This window comes from Chiloscyllium punctatum, chromosome 31 (genome assembly GCF_047496795.1).
Source record: "Chiloscyllium punctatum isolate Juve2018m chromosome 31, sChiPun1.3, whole genome shotgun sequence".
NCBI lineage: Eukaryota > Metazoa > Chordata > Chondrichthyes > Orectolobiformes > Hemiscylliidae > Chiloscyllium > Chiloscyllium punctatum.
The window spans coordinates 11,804,676-11,829,885 of record NC_092769.1 but is presented as its reverse complement, the minus strand read 5'-3'; positions in this window follow the sequence as shown (position 1 = coordinate 11,829,885).

Below are 25,210 nucleotides of genomic sequence, written 5' to 3'. Positions count from 1 at the left end.
TAATGGTTAAAACAAGGCTGCAAACATTTACACAGAGATTTCCAGCTTAAGTCACACACAAGGTCGTTGGGCTGGGATCACGCTGGCCATCAATGGAGCTGTACAATTCTGTTTGGATACTGACATTGTGGGGCTAACATACACTGGATATGGTTTATGAGGGATTCAATGTAAGATGCCATGTGCTGCAGGAGCCCATCACCTTTATAACACCTTCATTCAGGATCGGGTCCAAGGTGCAGAATTACAGAGTTTAGGTGGCACACAAGAAAATATATACTTGCAAGATATGGCTGTTTACAGGTCATTGTTATAAATATTGAACTGCATCTGGACCAGCGCCATGTGCTAGTCCATTGACCAGTCTGCCTCACACACATCTCCCTGTTGTTCAGGTATGTCTCTAACCAGTCTATTGTGAGGGATTGTGTGTGAAACTGCCCAGCTCCATTTTGGAAGCTCACTGGACAGATTTTGGAGATGGCCTATGTTTTGGAGGTCGTGGTGAGGCCCAATAACACTGTATCTGAATTCAGGCTTTTCCTCAAAGTCATTTTCAACAGCTTTGCTGACTGCAAGATGGTGTGTTCACTGATCTGAACATGAATCGGCTGTTTACTACAGTCACTGAATTGTGTAATATTTAGCTGTGCGCTCTGGTAATTCAATTATTGTTCACTTCAACAGTTCTCAACTGAAAAATAATGATGTTTGGTTTATTTTAAAATATGCAAGAAATAAAGTGATATTAACTCTTCATTATACAAAATGTAAAAGTGACCTGTTATATATTTCCCATGAACTAATCAAGCAACAGTCAGATATTGTCTGTAAAGCAGGATTCTGTGAACAGGATTATGTCCCAGGCAACATCACCACCCTCGCTGGTAGGTTTTGTCCCACTGACAGGACACAGCCAGGCAGAGGGGGACAGCTCCTTGGTATATAGTCAATATAGGGTGGCATGGTGGCTCAGTGGTTAGCACTGCTGCCTTATAGCACCAGGGTCCCAGCTTTGATTCCAGCCTCAGGCACCTGCCTGTGTGGAGTTTGCACTTTCTCCCTGTGTCTGCGTGGGTTTCCTCCCACAGTCCAAAGATGTGCAGCTCTGGTGAATTGGTCATGGTAAACTGCCCAAAGTGTTCATGCATTAGTCTGAGAGGCGTGTGTTGCTCTTCGGAGGGTCAGTGTGGACTGGTTGGGCCGAAGGGCCAGTTCCCATACTGTATGGAATCCAATCTAATGATAGTACTCAGCATTGATGCTGGATCCTGTGGCTGCTAGACTGCTCTGTGGCAGGTTATGGTGGAATCAATAATAGGGAAACATATAATTGACCACATCGTCACCGATCTGCCTGCTGCAGATACACCTCTCCATCTCAAATATCAGTAAGAATGGTCACTCCACAATGGGGAGCAAGGGCTCCCTTCACATTTTGCAGACCCTCCTCGCCATGATATGTAGTCCGTTGAGTACTGAATGGGACAGACTGTAAACAGATTGGATAATTAATGATGATGCAGCCATGAGGTGCAGAGGGCCATCGGCAGCAGCAGAATCATACTCTGTGCAGCTCATTCACTCTTTAACCTCACAGCCAGACAGACCTCCCAGTGTACAGTAACCATCACAGCCTAACATGCCCCCCACTGTACAGTAACCATCACGGCCTGACATACCACCCACTGTACAGTAACCATCACGGCCTGACATACCACCCACGGTACAGTAACCATCACGGCCTAACATACCACCCACGGTACAGTAACCACCACAGCCTAACATACCACCCACGGTACAGTAACCATCACGGCCTGACATACCCCCCACTGTACAGTAACCATCACGGCCTGACATACCCCCCACTGTACAGTAACCATCACGGCCTGACATACCTCCCACTGTACAGTAACCATCACAGCCCGACATACCTCCCACTGTACAGTAACCATCACAGACCAACATACCTTCCACTGTACAGTAACCATCACGGCCCGACATACCTCCCTCTGTACAGTAACCATCACGGCCCGACATACCCCCCACTGTACAGTAACCATCACAGCCCGACATACCTCCCACTGTACAGTAACCATCACAGACCAACATACCTCCCACTGTACAGTAACCATCACACCTCGACATACCTCCCACTGTACAGTAACCATCACACCCCGACATACCTCCCACTGTACAGTAACCATCACGGCCCATCGTATGTCCCAGTCTATGGGAACCATCAAGAGTGGCATGGTGGCTCACAGCGCCAAGGTCCTGGGTTCGCTTCCGGCCTCGGGCGACCGTCTGTGTAGAGTTTGCACATTCCCCCTGTGTCTGCATGGGTTTCCTCCCACAGGCCAGGTGAATTGGCCATGCTAATTTTTTAAGTGTTTTCGTCAGAGGGAATTGGGTGTGCGTGGGTTACTCTTCACAGGGTTGATGTGGACTGGTTCGGCCAAAGGTCCTGTTTCCACACTGTAGGGAATCTAATCTACTCTGCAAGGTTCAAGTCAGGAATATGATGGGATAATCAATTGTCTGAATGAGTGCAACTTCAACAGTACTCTAGTTTGGATTTATTAGCAACAGGCAACGCAGTTGCGTGGGGAGGATCATGTCTCCCAAACTTGATTGAATGTTTCGAGTAAGTGACAAAATTGATTGATGAGGGCATGGGGCTGAATGTTGGCCAATTGGACCTAGCAAGTGCTTTGATATGGTTCCTTATGGCAGGCTCATACAGAAGGTGAAGTGAAGTGGCATCAGCGGTCAGTTTGTAAGATGGATAGAGAACTGCTTGGTCATAGAAGGCAGAGTAGTGGTGGAACAGTGTTTTTGTGACTGGAGATCTGTAAATAGATTGGTGGAGTTGCAGATTGTGTGGATGATTGCCAGATAATACAGCAGGATGTAGGTCAGCTGCAGACTTAGACAGAGAAAACCCTGATGTAACTTTATCTGGACAGTTGTGACGTGATACATTTTAGAAGGTCGAATGCAGGGGAGAAGTATGAAGTGGATGGAAAAACTATTGTTTGCATCAACATCCGAAGGATCTTGGTGTACAGCTCCACAGTTCCCTGAAAGTGGTAACACGGGTGGAGAGGGTGATCAAGAAGACTGATGGCAAACTTGCAGACAGGCATCAGAGCATGCAGTATGAACATTAACAGGTCATATTGCAGCTGTAGAGAAACTTAGTTCGAGTTACATTTAGAATTATGTGCTCAGTACTAGTTGCCACACGATGCTGAAGTGTTGGAGAGGGTATGGAAAAGTTTTACCAGCATATTGTCTGGTTTGGAGGGTATTAGCCAGAAGGAGATATTGAACACACATGGTTTATTTGCACCTGGGCATCATTGACTATGGGGCTACCTGATAGATATTTACAAAATTATCAGAGGCATAGACAGAAGGACAGCTAGAGGCTTCTCCCCCCACCACCCCCCACCAAGAGTAGAAATATCAATTACTCAGGACCGTAGGTTTTAGGTAAAAGGGAGAAAGTTCAGGAGATGTGATAGGTAAGGTTTTTTTTGCTGTTCCAGACAGAACGTGAAAGTGCCTGGAATGCACTGATAGAGGGGAAGAAGCCAATATAGCAAGGTTTCAGAGGGATCTTGGCACAAGTATGAGTAAGTAGGGAATAGAATGACATAGAAGGTATTGGAGCAAAAACTTTTGTTTTAACTTTAGAAGGTCATCCTGTATCAATGCGGCCTTGCTGGGCTGAAGGGCCTGTTCCTGTGCTGGACTGTTCTTTAAGACAAGATTTGAGCGCGGGAGAGGCGAGATGCTCATTGAATGATTACTGATGATCAACAGCCACATTATTGTGGATCCCTCCCCTCATCATTTTGCAGCTTCAGATCGTTTCCCAATGTGGGGAAACTGAATATTGAGAATTTGACATGAATGTCTGAGCTGGTACCTGGTGGAGCCACCTTGACCCTCGCTCCTGCAGACTTCTGTCTTGGACACCAACGTCTCCGGGGACACTGCACTGACAGAAGCTGCATGTCCTCCACACCCACCAATGCTGTCATCTGACAAATGCCAGCGTCAACATGCCATCCCAGCACATCTCCGACCCACTGACAGTACGCTTCTGTACTTCAATGCTGCAGCTCAGGCTGCACTGACAACTCTCAATGCAATGCTGCTACAAGGACACTGTGCTCAGGGACACACACCCAGCTCATGGACTGTCCCACTGGGCTGATCACTCCGTGTTTGTCCACACACAATCCTGCTGCAAGGACACTGTGCTCAGGGACACCCACCCCACTCATGGGCTGTCTCTCTGGGTTGCTGAATCCATTTTTGTACACATTCACTTTGAACTGACTTGAATGCTCACAGAATTATTGCCTTGCCTTACCCTGCCTTTAGCAGCGTTTCTCCTCAGCCACATCTACCTGGCTCTCCCATCTGCTGTGTTGTCTTGGTGTTTAGCAGAGACACAAACCCAGGAAGCTTGATATCATTGTCCACAGTCAGTCACGGTGCCCAGCACAGTGAGTCAGGGGGAGTCTCAGATCCCAGTCCGGGAGCTTGGACACGGTCAGTCACGGTGCCCAGCACAGTGAGTCAGGGGGAGTCTCAGATCCCAGTCCGGGAGCTTGGACACGGTCAGTCACGGTGCCCAGCACAGTGTGTCAGGGGGAGTCTCAGATCCCAGTCCGGGAGCTTGGACACGGTCAGTCACGGTGCCCAGCACAGTGAGTCAGGGGGAGTCTCAGATCCCAGTGCAGGAGCTTGGACACGGTCAGTCACGGTGCCCAGCACAGTGAGTCAGGGGGAGTCTCAGATCCCAGTCCGGGAGCTAGGACACGGTCAGTCACGGTGCCCAGCACAGTGAGTCAGGGGGAGTCTCAGATCCCAGTCCGGGAGCTAGGACACGGTCAGTCCTAGATGGCTCCTGGAAACAGGGAGGCCGGTGCATTCTGGGATATCCAGGCAGAGGGCAATTGTTGTGACAAAGGGGAAAAATCATCGTGTTAGTATCAGATGAGAGGATAACCACGTGTGCAGGGAGGGTAGTTAATGAGGCAGATTGGGGATGGTATCATGAGAAAATGCAATTCACCTTGTGGAGAGAAACCCTCCATAAAACCCAATTAAAATGAGACTTGACCAATCATAAGATGGGTTAGGCCTTTGTCTGTCTGGATCAAAATAGGGATGAAATATTGGGAGCAACAAACTTGGAGCGGACAAATATACAGGAGATTCAAATCCTTAGAAAGAGGCAACACAATGTTCCGGACTGTTAAAAAGGAGCCAGGGAAAATCCCTGGCCTTATAGTTACCTACATTATCCAATCCTCACTGGATGCAGGGATGGTGCCAGAGCCCTGGAGAATGGCTCATACCGCAACTTTGTTTAATGTGGAGCAAGGGACTGACTGAATAGGTCACGGCTGGAGTTCTGAGACAGTGGATAAATGGTCACCATGGAAGTCCCAGGGACTCCAGGACAGTCGGTCTGGATTTGTTCAAGGAAGATCATATGTAATTAATCTGACTGTGTTGGTTTGAGGCACTAACCTGTAACTGCATGTGAATTTCTTGGATTTGTCGAGAGATCCCATGGCAGACTGTTTAAAAACAGAAACTATAGGATCCAGGGGAATGGAGCAAACTACCCAGAGAAGTGCAAGGCAAGGCATTTGGGGACATCAACAAGAGAGAGGAATACACAATAAATGAGAGTATGGTCAGTGTGGGCAGGTAAATGAAGTAGGCTGGACACATCAATCATCTCATTAATGGAGCAAATGGCATCGTTTCCTCTGTCAGCCAAAGTGCAGAACTTCAGAGCAGGAAGCTTATGCAGGAATTGTATAAATAATGAATCACAGCTTGGGGACTGTGTGCATTTCTGGTCACCCCATCACATGGGAGGATGGAATTGGACTGGAAAGGGAATAGAGGAGATCAGTTACCCTGTGACAGTGGAAGTGCAGTTATGGGGAAAGATTGGAATGGAGGATACTGAGAGGAGATTTGATTGGGGTGCACATAATGTCAGGAGCCTGGATAGAAAGGGAGAGAATACCTTGTCCCTGTTGGAGAGCCCAGTTACCTGTGGCGAATACTTAATGTATGTGGTTGAAATAGTAGAGACGTGATGAGGAAAGTTGTGATTTCACCCAGAGTATGGTCGGGATCTGGGAGTCACACATAGAAGTGGAGTAGAGACAGAAACTCTCAAACCATTTTAAAAAGGTGTCGGGATCTGCACCTGAAGTCCTACACTGTCTGGGGAGACAGAACTTGGGCTTTAAAAAACAATGTTACATCTTGACAAACGCAGACAGTGGACAGAGGTATCTCCTCTATACTGTGCTATTTTCTGAATTTTGCAAAGGTGACCAATACCTGATAGGATTAATACGCAGGGATGAGGGGTTAGGGCAGAGAGGAGCAGTGTATAAATTGATGAGCATCACAATAATACTGATCCCATCCTTTATACACAATGCTACTTCACTGAGTTGGCCTGTTTATCCTTCCTGTAGAAATGGGAAAAAGGTTTGATTATCCAGGTCTGTCGTGGTCACACTACAGCCCCAGCTCCATCTGACCTGGTTCACTCTATTTAACGCTACCATTTCACTGGCCTTGTTGAAAAGTTCCCAGCTTCATTCTTGCCCCATTGAAGACTGATGTCAGTCAACTAATGTTTCACACTCTCAATTATTGCTTTTCATTCTCTACCACTATCCTGAACTTTACAATAAAATGATTGCTGCGCCCTAAAACCATCCCCTACTGACACTGGATCCACTTGCCCCACCTCTTTCCCAAGGACCAGATCCAATAGTACATGCTCTCTTGGGTTGGATACATACTCCTGCAGTCAGCTCTCCTCCATGTAATCCAGGAACACTTGACCCTCGTGACCTTTCACCACCAGTATCCCTGTCTATATCTGGAAACATTAATTTTCTCAGTATAACTAATCTGTAGTATTGTCATCGCTCTCAAATGACCCTGCGTATTTATTGTCTCCATCATTTCTTTGGTTCCTGGCAGACAGACTGTACCTCACAGTTTAATTGCATACTTTTTGTTCTGTAGCTCCAGCCAAATTCTGTCCTTTGACGGATCCTCTTTCTCTTGGACGCCTTAACTAATGCTAATCTAAACCAATACTTCTACCTTCATTCTTTCCCTTCCCTTCAATCATTTTGGAATCCTTTATACCCAGCAATATTTAACACACAGTCCTGCCATTCCTTGAGCCAGCTCTCTGTGATAAGTACATCAGATTTCCACACACTAATCTACATCTGGAACTCCCTACATTCCGAGTATTTATGTTCATGCAGAGTACCTCAGATTAAGGCTTCCTTTCTTACTCCATCTTCCACTAATTAACTTGTTGTTGTAAATTAGTACCAACTGTTGCTCCCATTATTTTGAGAATCCTGGTAGTCTCCTCTACTATTCCTTTTTGGATCCTAAGCACACACCAAGTCACACTCTCATCTACCTAAAACAGAACCACAACAACGAGCACGGGAGCTACAAATCTTCTCCCAAACTTTGAATTTATTATTGGCTCACAATTTCACTTCTCCCTCTTATTTCTGTGCTCAACCCTTATTTCAGAAGTTTAAAAAAAAATTGCTAACTTACAGCAATTAACTGACAGTTGCTAATACCGGTGTATTTATCAGCCAATGAACTTGCAGATTTTTCTGTGATGGCTCTTGCATTTCTTTCAAACTCAGTGCAGGCAGGTCCCAGCAGCAGGAAGTTGTCTCTGTGACTCCCAGGTACATGTAATCCTCCAAATCCCACCTCCACTCCGCTCCCTCACAGGGTCACCGTCTCTGTGATTCCCAGGGATGTGTAATCCTCCAGCTCCCACTCCACTCTGCTCCCTCACAGGGTCACCGTCTCTGTGATTCCCAGGGATGTGTAATCCTCCAGCTCCCACTCCACTCTGCTCCCTCACAGGGTCACCGTCTCTGTGACTCCCAGGGATGTGTAATCCTCCAGCTCCCACTCCACTCCGCTCCCTCACAGGGTCACCGTCTCTGTGACTCCCAGGGATGTGTAATCCTCCAGCTCCCACTCCACTCTGCTCCCTCACAGGGTCACCGTCTCTGTGATTCCCAGGTACGTGTAATCCTCCAGCTCCCACACCACTATGTTCCCTCACTGGGTCACCGTCACTGTGACTCCCAGGCACGATTAGGCCTTGATCCTCAGTGCTGATTTATATCCTCCCACTTTGCTGCCTCTGTAATTCCCAGGTGTGAGTTAGCCTCATGCTCCTGCTCCAAGTTGTTCTGTCACATGGTCACTCCCTCTGTGATTCGGTGCTGATTTCGAGGCTCCTGCTCTGCTGCTTCTCCAACTCCAAGTCCCAGTCGGCCTCGATCCTCATTGCGGATGTATATTCTCCCGGTTTGTGCTGCTCTCTCTCAAGTTCCCTCCCCTTGTGACTCCCAGGTAATGGTAAGCCTCAAGCCTCAGCTGAGGTTCATAACACCCCATTCCGCACTGCCCTCTTACAGGATCGCTGTTGTGCCTGGAAGACAGTGGAAAAAGAGGAGGATTAGACAGAGCAGAGGGTGTTACAGTGATTGAGCGAGCTGTAGGGGATGGAACAGGTTATCTGGGGAGCTAGGCAGACCTGCAGCAACTAAAGAAGTTTGCTGGAAGATACAGTGAGAGTTTCAGACATTGAAGAAGGCAAAGGAAATAGAGAGATAGTGGCTTGTTCATGACGGAGCTTTGTAGAGCCTAAAAGGATTTTTCTGAGCTGCTGACAGAAATGTGTAGACTTCAACAAATGCAAATTGAGAGCCAGCAAGTGGTGTAAGGTACTGGAGACTGTTGGATGTTACAGAGTTAGAAGACTTGCAGCAACTGGGCGGAATATAAACTTTTGGAGCACTTGTGGTGTTCAAGGACCCTCAGGACATGAGGAGGTGCAGAGAATGGGAGCATTCCAAATATGGGATTATAGGGGCTGGAAGTTCTTAGATGGATAAGGAGGATGAAAAGTGCCAATTTAGCACACGCAACCAATGTAATTATAGAGATTTAGGAAGGGAACCTGTGCTGTCATTGATTACAGTTATGTGGAGAGTTAGAGAAGCTTAAGGGTTTACAAATTTAAAAAGGGATAGAGTTGAGGTGATCAGAAGTTTAAACAAGAATAAAGAAATTTTAGAGATCTCAGGCACAGATGGGAATGGATGAGGTGAGATATTGTGAGGAACTACAAGAGTTATAAGTCAGGGAGGATGTCAGATATAAAAGGGAGAGCTGCATTGTCTGTGTGCAGTTACAGACGTGAGGAGTGTTGTAGCGCCTACTGGAGGGGACACAGATAATAACAGTTCCAACGGCTGGTTCAGTGGCTCAGGAAGACAGCTCCCCACCACCTTCTCAGGGACAACTCCAAATCAACAACAAATGCTGGCTCAGCCAACAAAGCTCATCTTCATGAATGGATGAATAAAATATCTACAAGTTGCACTGAGATCACTCAGGAAGGCTCTTTCAACAGCATTTCACAAACCCGGAACAACTATATCCTGGAAGGACAGGAGCTCCGGGTGCACGGGAACACCAGCATTTCCAAGGTGCCCTCCAAATCATGCTCCATCCTCCCAGCACTGTGTCTGTCCCTACACCCAAAGGACTGCAATGGGTCAGGAAGGCAGCTCCCCACCACCTTCTCCAGGGAATTACAGATGGGAAGGTAATGGGGAAACTCTGCTGTTTACAGCCAGACAGAAAAATAAATCCAGCAGTGGGTGTGAAATGAAATTTCCCTGTCAGAACAACATGCTGAGCATGGATAGAGGATTTGTCTGGTTGGCACAAGGCAGAGAGTGTGAAGGAAGGGGTCTTTTTCACAATGGGAACTGGTGATGGGGGGAGCACCGCAGGGGTCAGTGTTGGGACTACACTCTACACGTTATACATTCAGAGTCTGAACAAAGGATGTGAAGGGGTACGAGAAATGAGTTTCCAAGAATGATTTCAGGAATGAAATTCGTGTCATATGAGGAGCAGGTGTATTCTCTGGGTCTGCACTTGATGAAGTTTCAGAGGTGGCGGCAGAATCTCATTCAGACTTACAGAATACTGAGGGGCCTGGATGGAGTGGATGTGGGCAAGATGTTTCCACGAGCAGGAGAGACTAGGGGCCAAGGGCACAGCTTCAGAGTGAAGGGACGACCCTTTAGAATAGAGATGTGGAGGAATTTATTCAGCCAGAGGGTGATGGATCTGTGGAACTCACTGCCTCATGGGGCTGTGGATGCGAAGTGATTCAGTGTATCTAACTCAGAGATAAGCAGGTTCTGGATGAATAAGGAGATCAAGGGTTACAGGGAGTGAGAGAATGGGGTTGAGAAACAATTCATACACAATCGAATAGTGGAATAGACCTGATGGATTGAATGGTCTAATCCTACCCCTATACATGATGGTTTTATGGACTGCGCTTATTCCATAGGTTTCTAAGTGTGCAGTTAGTATTTCTGGCATATCGTTTAACATACATTCCAGTACTTTCGTGATTATTGCTGTCAGCTCTTGGTTTCAGATCAACTGCAGAAAGCTACACTATGGTGTAACGTGGGAATCCTGGTGTATAAATCTCAGAAAGGTGGCATACAGGGTCAGCATGACAGAGAATGTAAATGGAATGCTGGCAATGATTTCAAAGGGAATGGAGAATAAAAATAGTGAAGGCTTGTAACAACTATAGAAGACTCCTGTCAGCCAGCACAAAGAATACTGTGAACAGGTTTGGTGCCGTTTCTGGAGGGAAAATGTCCTTGCATTGGTGGCAGCCCAGAGAAGGTTCACCAGGCTGGTCTTCAAAATGGAGGGATATTGATAAAAAGAGGTGGAGAAGGTTGAACTTGCAGTCATTAAAATTTAGGAAATGAGGCAAATTTATTGATACACCAAAGATTCTTGTGTTCTTACAGATTCGGTACTGAGACATTGTTTCACCGAGCAAGAATCTGTATCCGGAGATGAAGGGGAATACAGTTACCAGAGAAGCTAACAGAGAAAAGCTGGGCTGTAGAGACTGGAGGATGTTACAGAGTTCGGTGGTTAGAGATCAGGTGGTTGTCGGGCTGAAAGATGTCAAGTAGAGTTACAGGATTATCAGTTCTGAAGGATTTACAGAGATTGGGAGGAATATAGGTACTAAAGGTTACACAGAGGCACTGGAGAGTAGACAGATGGGGTGGTATTGGAGCTACAGGAGTTTATAGAGAAAGGGAGGATTGGAGGGACTGGAGAGTACACAGATAGGGGTGGCAGTTGGAGCTGCAAGAGTTTATAGAGACCGGGAGGATTGTTGGTGCTGGTAATTACACTGACATGGACAAGAGTTGGAGCTGCAGGATTGAGTGAGATAGGGAGGTTTGAAGGGGCTGGATCAGTTCACACAGCCAGGGAGAAGTGTAGGGATTGGAGGAGCCAGAGATACTGAGGGTTGTAGGGCTGCAGAAGTTCAGAGAGTTACTGAGGACTGTGAAGGCAGGTTTACAGCATTCCCATCAGTTACACAGAGATGTAGAGTGCTGTTCTGGAGTGGGTTACAGATACTGGAAGATATTACAAAGACAGTGAGCTGTAGTATTTGAGGAGGTTACAGCGACAGGATGCGTTGAGGAGTTGGAGGCTGCTACAGGTGTTAAACATGCTGCAAGGGATCAAAACCTTACATCGATCAGGGGGATTGGAAGCTCTGGAGATAAAGAATGAGAAATGCAGTAACTGAAGAATATCACAGAGATGGGGAGTAACATATGAGTTAGAGGAGTTATAACATCAGATGGGCTGTATTCAATGGAGTCAGGGAAGATACAGGGAGATCTGAAGGGACAACAGGTGATCAAAAGGACGGTGAGGCTTCTCACTGTCGGATTGGGTCAGTTTACGCAGGCAGGGGGTATTTTATGGAATTGTGCTACTTACAGAGATTGAGAGAGTTGTATAGAATTGAGGAAAGAACAGAGATATGGAAGGCTGTAGTTAATGAAGACTTTTGTTGATGTCAGATGCTGAGGTTCTGGAAAGAATATGGACCGGAATGCTGTACAATCTGTCAGAGCTTACAGAGACAGGAACAGCAATAGATCCTGGAGACACAAACACAGATAGGGAGTATTGCACACACTGGAGGAGGTTTCTGCTTTAGGGATGGTTATAGGGGAGTGTAACGTTTACACAGATAGGGGGTGTAAGAGCAGGAGAAGGTTATGGAGATGATCAGATTGGTGGGGAGACCGGAGGAGCCTACATTGACAGGGCGGGTGATAGCGACGGGAGGATGTTACATAGATAGTAAGTCTTGTAGAAACTGATCGGGAGAGTCATAAGCATTGGAGCTGGTTCCACAGATCGGTGGTTTTACAGGGTCCTGAGAGGATTACGCAGATAGGGAGGTTTGTAGGATGTCCACATTTTCAGAGTGTTTCAGGAATGGAAAAGTTTACACAGTTAAGGAGGGATGTTGGAGCTGTGGGAGTTCACAGAGATTCGGAGGTTTGAAGGTGTTGGGGCTGATTATGGATAGATGGATATATTTAGGGACAGTAACATGGAACGCAGAGGGAGAGTTTAGATTAGATTCCCTACAGCAGGAGAACAGGTACTCCGGCCCAACAAGTCCACACTAACTCTCCAAAGAGTAACCCACCCAGACCCACTTCTCTCCGACAGTGCACCTAACACTATGGACAATTTAGCATGGCTAATTCACCTGACCTGCACATCTTTGGAATGTGGGAGGAAACTGGAACACCTGGAGGAAACCCACACAGACACAGGGAGAAGGTGCAAACTCCACACAGACAGACAGTCACCTAACGCTGGAATCGAACCGGCTTCCCTGGCACTGTGAGGCACCATCGCTCACCACTGAGCCACCGTGCTGCCCCAAATTGCAGAATTACACAAAGAGAGAGTGTTTGAGGTGCTGGGAGGACTGTAGGGAGTGGATGAGCAAACAGATGTGGAGTGCTGCTGTGGCTTGAATAGGGTCTGGAGGTGTTCATATCGGTAATGAGGTCGGTAGGGTTGGGAGAAGGGTACTGTGGTTGTGTGGTGCTATAGGCCAGGAGGCAGGAGTGTGATCAGACCTGCAGAAGGTTACAGTGATATCATGTTTTCTTGGGGCTTGAGGAAAGTACAGAGGTGGGTATTTTACTCCAGACTGGAGGATTTTACAGAGACGGCGTTACTATAAGTATTGTTCAAAACTACAGAAATAGGAATTATTGTACTGAGTGCAGGATGAGATTATACAGATTGGGCATGTTATCGACATTGGAGCAATTTACATACAGGGTGAGTCATCAGCATCGGAGTAGGTTTCAAATATACAGCGGGAATTTGGGAGGGGTGGAGGTTACAGAAATAGGAAAATTTCTGGGAATTACAAGCATTCAAGACATTGGCACAAACAAGTTAGACTGAAAGGCATGTTTCCTTGCTGTATAACTCTCTCACATGACAAGAGAGAGCGTGAGGAGGGACTATAGAACAGAAAGATCCCAGGTTTCAATACCATCTCCTTGAGGTAGGCCTGCTTTCCCCTCTGTTGTACTGATCCTCACTAAGACAGCACAGGCCTGGATTGATAACTGTCAACTTACTGTATTGACATAGGAAGGCTCATTACAGCAGTGATGAAAATTAACATGAGGGTGGGGTTTGAGCCTGGGACCATCGTGCACTGTGTTTACCCTTCAACACTGTATCTGTGTCACATCTTCCGGACCAAAGTTCAATCCCTTAAATGCACTCTGCTCTGTTCACTGTGAGTGATCTTACCTCACTGTAGGATTTACTGAAGGCTCCAGATCTCACTCTCCATCTCTCTGGCTGACCAACTGTCTTCAGTGTGGTGATGGACGAGACAGGAATTGGGAATTCTGTTGAGTCAAGAGCATCGTGAGTATCTACAGGAGATAGAGAAACAGACAGAATGGGAAATTAGACTGAAGCAGTGAGGGTCACAAATGGAGAATGGCACGGAGTCCCACAGAGATTTGGAAAATCCCAGTCTCCATCCCTGGTCTGTGTTGCCTCATCTCCCTGGATTGGAGAATTCTGTTGGCTCAGGATCTGAGTAGCTGCAAAAGGTGTAGTCACCGGGATCAATTAGACCCTCACAGTGAGGGATACCACATGGAGAGAGACTGTGTGATATCACCAGAGTGCAGGAAGGTATCAGGATCAAATCACCGTCAGGAAGAAGGTGCACTGGGATCAGTACTCAGGGATAAGGGAGCTATCAGTGGACCAGGCAATGACCTCGTGTTACTCTCACTAGACTGTTCATCCCGAATTTAATGCCAGAGTCAGGGATACACATCTAATCGCTTAATAATACCCTTTCAGTCAGCAAATCTGTTCTAGGCTGCCAGTCTGGCCTACATATGAATCCAGACCCAGAGCAATTGGATTGACGCTCAAATGCCCACTGTAATGATCTGGGAAGCCACTCAGTTCTAAGGCTGGTCGGGGTGGGCATGCGAGGATGGCCAGCCAGAGACAGCAACATCCCATGAATGAATTAAAATCAACACTGGTGGGATCAGTGTCCTGGCCAATCATGTCGGTATGTTTATGGACAGGGCTTTAAACTGACAGAGAATATGCAGGGACAGGGCTCAGGTGAAAGGAGCTTTCCAAATCCAAAGAGAAAATGTGACACCTCCGAACAGCATGGGAATGTGGCTGAAGACAAGCATAAAAGCACAGGAAGGGACAGAGTTTAACTAAAACTGTACATCAATGAATTGGTTTGTGACAGGACATTGTGGGGAAGAGGAAATTATAATGTTGTTTTGATTTGGAATGGACAAAGTATCTACAATAAGGTAATAGACTTGGGACACAGAGATAAATGAGACTTAGTCACCAGACAGACGTGATGATTACAGGGTGAACAAAAGGTGGAACATAAATATTCAACAGTAAACAACCTTACAGGATCTCAGGGAGAATGGAAAAGCAAGATGGGAACCCTGACACTAATGGATAACAAAGGCATTACAGAGAAAGCATTTGGTCTCAGATTATGCAATTGAATCAGCATCCAGAATTTGCATCTAGGCTATGTGTCAAAAACACAAGCAGGAGAACAGTTTTTATGCTGCCTTGCAGTATTTCATTGCTCATTCCTGTATTAAACAGGAATTCATTAGAAATTGTAGCAAAGGTGGTGTGATAATTTTTGAAGACTTCAATCTTTGTATAATCTGGGACAGACACATTGGTAAGAGTGATATTATCAGAGATCCTCCTTGAATGTTTTTGTCAGTGTTTCTTTGAATAACACATTGTGCAAATAGCTAGGGATGTAACTATCTCAGATCAACCTTTGCGTGATGAAGCTGAGTGAATGAGTAATATCACACCGAGATCCTCCAAGAAATTATACCGGAATTCAAAGAGATTATGACATTTTAAAGTGACCATAAAGCACACCCGAGCATCACTAACAAAGCCCATTATATGAGTTTGGGAGAGAACTGACCAAGGTAAACAGGGGAAACAGACTGAAATGTCAGGCTGTAAATGAACAGTGGAAAACATTTAGAGCCAGAGAGACCTAGAGACGTACAGCACATAAACAGACCCTTCGGTCGAACTCGTCCACGCTGACCAGATATCCTTTTCTAATCTCGTCCCATCTGCCAGCACTTGGCCCATATCCCAATAAACACTTTTTATTCATATACCAATCCAGATGCTTTTTGAATGCTGCAATTGTACCAGCCTCCTCTGGCAGTACGTTCCATACATAACCACACTCAGCATGAAAAGGTTGCGCCTTAGGTCCCTTTTAAATCTTTCATCTCTCACCTTAAACCTACGCCCTCCATTTCTGGTCTCCACTATCCCAAGGGAAAAGACCTTGTCTGTTTGTTCTATCTATGCCCCTCATGATTTTATAAACCTCAGGAATGTCACCCCTTAGCCTCTGACGCTCCACGGAAAACAGTCTCAGTCGTTTCAGCCTCTCCCGATCGCTCAAATCCTCCAATCCTTGCAACATCCATGTAAAACTTTTCTAAACACTTTCAAGTTTCACAACATCCTTCCAATAGGAAAAAGACCAGAACTGCATGCAATATCCCAAAAGTGCTCTAACCAGTGTGCTGTACAGCTGCAACATGACCTCCAAACTCCTATAATCTGACCAATAAAGGAAAGCATACCAAACACCTTCTTCATATCCGCTTACCTTGGTAACACTTACGGGGACATAGGCGTGGACATGTATTGGACGGTGGGTGTGGTGGGTGGGGCGTGGTGTTGAACGGGTTTGGGGATGGGCTGAGGGTGATGGAGGATATGTCTGGGAAGTGGGGGCAGGCGGCGAGTGGAGGGTGGTGTCAGACGGTTTTGGGGGCAAGATTCGCTGTTGGGTCGGTTTGGGGGGGTGACGTTGAGAGGTGGGTGGGGGCAGTGTTGGATGGGTTTGGAGGAGAGCAGGATGTGTTTTTGGGGATTTGGCAGAGTGTGGGGGCTCACTCATGGCTTGCTGCTGCCGAGTCACCTGAACAGGGAGCAGACTGGACTGAAAACTCTGAGCCCCAGAGGAAAGGTATTGAATCGATTAACCGAATAATCAATTATCCAAATGAAATAGTGTCCGCCCATCTCGTTCAGATAATCGAGGTTCCTCTGTAAACCATCTGGACTATACCTTAGTGTCGTGTGAGTTTTACCTTCACCCAATCAACCCCTGCTCGATCCTGCTGAATGGCCCCAATATTGACCCTGTTCCAGTTTAAGACCTAAATCTGTCAACCTGTCTGATCTTTTTCCACAACTATGTTAAAACAAAGACAGTTGTGGTGACTGGACGCAATGTGTTCTCCGACTGATACTTCAGTCACTTGCCTGACCTGGTTTTCTGAGGAGAGGTCCAGTGTTGCACCCGCCTGAGTAGCATAGAGCCATCTACATCTTGATTGAGGAAACTTTCTTGAACACACTTTACAAATTCCATCCAGTACGGGCCTTTTACACTCTGGGTGACCCAGCCAATCCAGGGGAAGTTAAAATCTCCATCCAATACTACTCTATTATTTTTATAGGTACCTGCAAACTCACTACATATTTGCTCCTCTCGTACCCGCTGGCTATTTGAGGGTCGAGAACACGATCCCAGCAGACTGACCATCCCCTCTTTGTTTCTAGCTTTTAAATTTATGGCCTCATTTGATGACTGCTTAACAGAATTGTCTCGATGCACAGTTGTTATGTCCTTCCTAATCACAAGGACACCTCCCCCTCCTCACCTACTTGTCCTTCTGTCACGCCTGTAGTTTCTTTATCCTGGAAAACTGAGCTGCCAGTCCTGCCCTTCTCTCAGCCATGTTTCTATTATGGTTATAATATCCCAGTCCCCAGAGCAAATCCATGCTCTGAGCCCACCTGCCTTACCAGTCAGGCCTCGTGTGTTGAAATAAATCCCCTTTAAACCAGAAGTCTTTCCCTCCCTCGACTGTGCCCCTGGATATCCTGAATAGGTAACTTGCTCTTGATGGCTGATGTATTTCCCCTGACTTTTCGATGGTCCCTCTCTCACTCAGAGTCTCAACTCCCTGCCAAACTAGTTTAAATCCTCCTGGGTAACACTAGCAAATCTCCTCCCTGGGATACTTGTGCCCCTTTGCTTCAAGTGCAAACCATCCCCTTTGTACAGGTCCCCTCTACCCCAGAAGAGATCCCAATGACCCAAGAACTGAAAACCCTGCCCACTATACCAGCTCCTCAGCCACACATCCATCCGGCCTACCTTTCTATTTCTATCCTCACTGGAATTTGGCACTGGGAGTAATCTGGAGATCATTAAGGTCAATATCCTGCTTTTTTAACTTCTCACCTGACTCCCTGTACTCATTTCACAGGACCCCATCCCTTTGTCTACCTCTGTCATGTGGACCGATGTGCACAATGACCTCTGGATGTTCACCCTCCCCCCTTCATAATGTTCAATAACGACTCAGAGACATCCTTGACCCTGGTACCCGGGAGGCAGCACACCATCCTGGGGTCTCTTCTGGAGCCACACAGTCTCCTGTCTGTCCCCCTCACAACTGTGCCTCCTATCAGTATCACGATCATTACAGAGGATCTGGCAAACACAGACAGGGAGGAACTCCCTGCAGTTGGGTCCATGTTAGGAAAGTGGAGTATTTTAAAGTGATGCAGCGGGGCCAGTGTCCTCCTTGAAGAGTGAATAGTAAAGGCAGCAAGTCCAGGGAATACGGATCAAGTGAATACCGGGAGTTTGATAAAGAAAATACAGTGCAATAAAATCAGGTGAAGCCCTTCACAAGAATAGAGAGTGCAAGGGGATTGTGGAAAATGAGGGACAAACAATGGTCATGAAATATATTTGGCAGATACAATTGCGTAAAATCCACAGGTATTTTATCAGCATCGTGAGAGTGAGAGGATTCCCAACGAAAGAGGAAGGCCTGTGAGAAACCAGAAGGACAATCTGTGCATGGAGCCAGAGAAAGCAGGTGAGGTCTTCAATGAATACTTCCCATCTGTATACACACAGGAGAAAGGCATTGTAGCCAGGGATTTCAGTTGGGATGGTGAGGTTCCAGAACATGTTAAGATCAATAAAGAGGAGGTATTAAATGTTTTCACAGGCATAAAGCTGGAGAAATCTCCAGTTCCCAATGAAATGTATAGAACATAGATAGAACATAGATCAATACAGCACAGAACAGGCCCTTCGGCCCACGATGTTGTGCTGAACATTTGTCCTAGCTTAAGCACCCATCCATGTACCTATCCAATTGCCGCATAAAGGTCACCAATGATTCTGACTCTACCACTCCCACAGGCAGCGCATTCCATGCCCCCACCACTCTCTGGGTAAAGAACCTACCCCTGACATCCCCCCTATACCTTCCATCCTTCACCTGAAATTTATGTCCCCTTGTAACACTCTGTTGTACCCGGGGAAAAAGTTTCTGACTGTCTACTCTAACTATTCCTCTGATCATCTTATAAACCTCTATCAAGTCACCCCTCATCCTTCGCCGTTCCAATGAGAAAAGGCCTAGCACTCTCAACCTATCCTCGTACGACCTATTCTCCATTCCAGGCAACATCCTGGTAAATCTTCTCTGCACCCTCTCCAAAGCTTCCACATCTTTCCTAAAGTGAGGCGACCAGAAATGCACACAGTACTCCAACTGTGGCCTAACCAAAGTCCTGTACAGCTGCAACATCACGTCACGACTCTTGAATTCAATCTCTCTGCTAATGAACGCGAATACACCATAGGCCTTCTTACAAGCTCTATCCACCTGAGTGGCAACTTTCAAAGATCTATGAACATAGACCCCAAGATCCCTCTGCTCCTCCACCTTACTAAGAACCCTACCGTTAACCCTGTAATCCGCATTCTTATTTGTCCTTCCAAAATGGACAACCTCACACTTGACAGGGTTGAACTCCATCTGCCACTCCTCAGCCCAGCTCTGCATCATATCTAAGTCCCTTTGCAGCCGACAACAGCCCTTCTCACTATCCACAACTCCACCAATCTTCGTATCATCTGCAAATTTACTGACCCACGCGTCATTCTCATGTTTCTCACATACGCATAAAATGCCTTGGGGTTATCCTTGATCCTATCCACCAAAGATTTTTCACGCCCTCTCTTAGCTCCCTTCTGGCTATCCTGTATCCCTCCAACGCTGTGTCTGAACCTTGTTTCCTCAACCTTCCAAGTCATTAATAAAAATTACAAACAGCAGAGGACCCAGAACTGATCCCTGCGGAACTCAACTTGTAACTGGGATCCAAGCTGAATATTTACCATCTACCACCACTCTCTGACTTCGACCGGTTAGCCAGTTTTCTATCCAACTGGCCAAATTTCTCTGTATTCCATGCCTCCTGACTTTCCGCATGACCCTACCATGGGGAACCTTATCAAATGCCTTACTAAAATCCATGTACACTACATCCACTGCTCTACCCTCATCCACATGCTAGGTCACCTCCCCAAAGAATTCAATAAGACTCGTAAGGCAAGACCTATCCCTCACAAATCCGTGCTGGCTGTCCCTAATCAAGCAGTGTTTTTCCAGATACTCATAAATCCGATCCCTCAGTACCCTTTCCATTACTTTGCCGACCACCAAAGTAAGTCTTACTGGCCTGTAATTCCCGGGGTTATGCCTATTCCCTTTTTTGAACAGGGGCACAACATTCGCCACACTCCAGTCCCCTGGTACCACCCCCGTTGACAGTGAAGATGAATAGATCATTGCCAACGGCTCTGCAATTTCCTCTCTTGCATCCCACATAATCCTAGGATATATCCCGTCAGGCCCGGGGGACTTGTCTATCCTCAAGTTTTTCAAAATGCCCAACACATCTTCCTTCCTAACAAGTATCTCTTCTAGCTTACCAGTCTGTTTCACACTCTCCTTTTCAACAATATGGTCCCTCTCGTTTGTAAATACTGAAGAGAAGTACTTGTTCAAGACCTCTCCTATCTCTTCCAACTCAATACACAGTCTCCCACTACTGTCCTTGATCGGACCTACCCTCGTTCTCGTCATTCTCATGTTTCTCACATACGCATAAAATGCCTTGGGGTTATCCTTGATCCTATCCACCAAAGATTTTTCACGCCCTCTCTTAGCTCCCTTCTGGCTATCCTGTATCCCTCCAACGCTGTGTCTGAACCTTGTTTCCTCAACCTTATGTAAGCCTCCTTCTTCCTCTTTACAAGACATTGAACCTCCCTCGTCAACCAAGGTTCCCTCACACGACCATCTCTTTCCTGCTTGACAGGTACATACATATCAAGGACACGTCGTATCTGTTCCTTGAAAAAGTTCCACATTTCCACGACATCCTTCCCTGACAGCCTTTGCTCCCAACTTATGCTCCTCAGATCCTGTCTTACAGCATTGTATTTAGCCTTCCCCCAATTGTAAAACCTACCCTGTTGCACTCAGCTATCTCTCTCCATAACCAAAGTGAACGTCACAGAATTGCGGTCATGATCACCAAAATGTTCACACACTTACAAGCCCATCATTGGCCCAGTTTGTTACCAAGTACCAAATCCAATATGGCATCCCCTCTGGTCGGACAATCTACATACTGAGTTAGAAAAGCTTCCGGGACACACTGCACAAACACCGCTGTAGGTATCCCAGGGTGCTATGTCATTCAGAGGAGGACCTCTACCCATCCTCACGTGGTCAGCACGACATAGCCACAGCAAAGTATTTGCCTCCCAATTACTCTCTTCAAAGGCCAAGCGAGTTACTCAGTTCAAGGGCAGCTAGGGCTGGGCAAGAAAGGCTGGTCAGCCAGAAACACCCACATCCCATACCTGATTTAATAAATAATCCATTAGGATGCTCCCACTGGAACCGTGCTGGGACCAGTGTCCTGGCCGATCAAGTCGGTAGGTTTGTGGACAGGGCTTTAAACTGACAGAGAGGATGCTGGGACAGGGTTCAGGTGAAAGGGACTTTCCAAATCCAAAGAGAAAAGGTGAAGCAATGGAACAGCACGGGGATGTGGCTGAAGATAAGCAGAAAGGAACAGGAAGGGACAGAGTTTAACTAAAATTGTACATCAGCGAAAAGATTTGTGACAGAAAATTGTGGGAAAGGGTAAGTTATGTTTTTTTAATGGACAACGTCACTGTAATAAGGTAGATGGATTTGTGACACAGAGATAAAAGAGATTTAGACAGCAGGGAGACAAGGATACAGAGTGAACAAAAATATTCAATGGTTCACAATCTTGCGGAAACTCAGGAAAAATGGGTAACACTAAAAATAATGGATAACAAAGGCATTACAGAGAAAGCATTTGGCTGCAGATCATGAAGTAGAGTCAGTCTGAATGTAAATTACTACTTGCCAAGGACACAAGCAGCAGAACAGATTTAGCCACTGAACAGTATTCCATTGCTCATCATTGCATTACACAGAGACTCATTGGAATTTTTTAACAAAGGCATTGTGGTAATTTTGGAAAACTTCAATATTCGTATAATCTGGGACAACACACGGTCAACATTGATATTGGAATAGGAGTTCGGTTAATTTTTTTTCAGGGTTTCTTTGAAAAACACATTGTGCAACTGGCTAGGGACATAACTATCGCAGAGCGACCGTGTAATGAAACTTAGTGAATGAGTCATGTCACCTGCAGAGATCCTTCGGGAAATTGTGATAAAGTGCAGTTTAAAGAAATTTAAAGTTTTAAAGTGATTCACAGGGGACAAGCTACAACTAGAAACAAAAATAGCCAATTACATGTGTGTGAGAGGAGAACTGACCAATGTAAACAAGCTAAACAGACTGAGACATGTGTCTGTAAATGGACAGCAGAAAACATTTGAAGGAACAGTGTAAAACACTCAACAGAAGGACATTCCATTGAAATGATATAAACCTCAGCAAGAAATCCCCACTGGTCCCTCACTCAGGACAAAAGGGATCATGCTGGATTATGAGGCTGAGAAGATCACCAAAAAGTACTTAAAATCCTGAAGTGAGAGAGTGTTTTAGGTGTAAATGTTAAATAGATTCCAAAGGGTATGCCAGCAGGAGGAGGGCAGTGGGAAGGGGAGCCATGGTCAGGGTTCATTGACACAATTGGTATATGGAGAGGTGAAGGTGCTGGAGGTGGTGAGAGTGTTACAGGGAGTGGTCAGGGTCTGAACGGTGCTACAAAGCCAGTACGGATTGCTGCAGCTGGAGGGGTTTGCAGAGGAAGGGAGGGACATTTATATTTTTATTTATTCATTCATGGGATCTGGGTGTCACTGCCTGGACTAACATTCTTTGACCCAACTGCTAATTACCCAGAGGGTATCTCAGAGTCAGCCATATTACTGTGGGTCTGGAGTCAAATGTTGGCAAGACCAGGTTAGAATATTTAAAGGAAGTAAGTGAACGAGAGGAGTTCTTCCACTGATCAACAATGTTTTAATGGTGGCCCCATCAATGTCTTTTACAGATACAACATGACATCCCAACTCTTACTCTTAATGCTCTCCCCAATGAAGGTAACCATCCCAAACACCTGCTTCACCAGCCTGTCTACCTGGGACACCACTTTCAAAGAACTGTGTACCTGCATCCCTGGGTCTCTGACTGACAACACTACCCAGGGCCCGAACATTAACTGTACAAGTCCCACCCTGGTTTGTTTCACCAAAATGGAACACCTCACCTTTATCTAATTAAACTCCATCTGCTATTCTTCAGCCCACTATCCCAGCAGTACTGTTCATCCTGTTGTATCATAGATAACCTTCATCACTGTCCAGTTTACCACCAATTTCAGTGTCACCCAAAACAATTACTTACCAGGAAACCAATATTCCCATCCAAACCATTTATCCAAATGACAAACAACAGTGGACCCACTCCACTGCTGGTCACATGCCTCCAGTCAGAAAAACAACATGTCTCCCATCACCCTCTGTCTCCTACCATCAAGACCAATTTTGTATCCAGTTCACTAGCTCCTCCTGAATGCCATATCCTTTTACACTGATCTGAGCTTATTACCCAGTTTACCAGACAGAACATAGAACACAGAACAGTTCAGCCCAAGACCCTTTGGCCATGATGCTGTGCCAACCTTTTATCCGACTGTAAGATCAAACTAACCTTCAGACCCTTCATTTTACTAATATCCATGTGTCTGTCCATGATTCTATTAAATGTCCCAGATGTCTCTAATATTACTACCACCATTGGCAGTCCATCCGACCACCTACCATCTCTATCCTCTCATCCATCTTCCAATCTCCTTAAAATTATGCCGCTTTGTAATAGCCATTTATGCCATAGGAGAAAATGTCTCTCACTATTCACACTCTCTGTGCCTCTCATCACCTTGTTCACCTCTACCAAGTCACCCCACCCCCTTCCTCACTCCAATGAGAAAAGCCTTAGCTCCCTCAAACTTTCTCCATAAGAAATGCCCTCCATTCCAGGCAGCATCCTGGTAAATCTCCTGTGTACACTCTCTAAAACTTGCACATCCTTCCTGTAAAGATGGGATGAGAACTGAACACAATATTCCACGTGTGGTCTCAATAGGTCGCTATAGAGATGCAGTAAAACCTCACAGCTCTTGAAATCGATCCCCTTGCTAAGGAAAGCCAACACAACATATGCCTTTTTAATAACCCTATCAACATACATGGCAGCTTTGAGGGATCTATGGACATGGACGCCATGATCTCTCTGTTCCTCCACAATGCCAAGTATTTTGCCTTTTAACGCTGTATTCTATATTCAGGCTCGACCTTCCAGAATGAATCACTTCACACTTTTCCAGATTGAACTCCATCTGCCACTTTCAGCCCAGCTCTGCATCCTGTCAATGTCCCATTGCAACCTACAACAGCCCTCCACATTCTTCAACACTCCACCAACCTTCGAATGATTGGAAAACTTCCTTACCCACTCTCCAACATCCTCATCCAAGTCATTTACAAAAATACAAAGAGCAGAGTCCCAGAGCCGATTGTTACAGAACCCCACTGGTCACTGAGCTCCAGGCTCAATACTGTCCATCTGCTGCCATACTCTATCTTCTCGAGGCCATCCAACCCTGTATCCAGACAGATAGATTTCCCTGTATCCCAATCATCCTTCTTTTCTGAATGAGCCATCAACGTATTCTGTCATATCCTCGAAAAATTCAATAAGGTTTGTGAGGCATGACCTGACCCCTCACAAACCCATGGTGACTGTCTTTAATTTAACTATGGTTTTCCAAGTAGTCATAAATCTGTCTTTAGAGTCCTCGCCAGTAATCTGCGCACCACAGACATTCGACCAAATCTGTAATTCCCAGAATTCTACCTCCGTAATATGGTCCAGACGTGACAAATCTTCTCTCCTCTGCCATGTTCCCCAGAAGGGCACTGGATGGTGGTGGGGGTTACAGAGATAGGGAGGGATATCAGGACAGGAGGATTTTGCAGACATTAGGAGGGTTGCAATGCCAAAACGAGGCTTCACTAATTGTGAGGTTTCATGGTGATGAAGGCATTTGAGGAGGGAGGGAGGGAGGATTGGAGGGAAATGAGAGGTTTCACAGTTTAATTGCTTTGTTAGGACTGCAAAAGGTTACTGAGTCGGGGAGGTTTAAG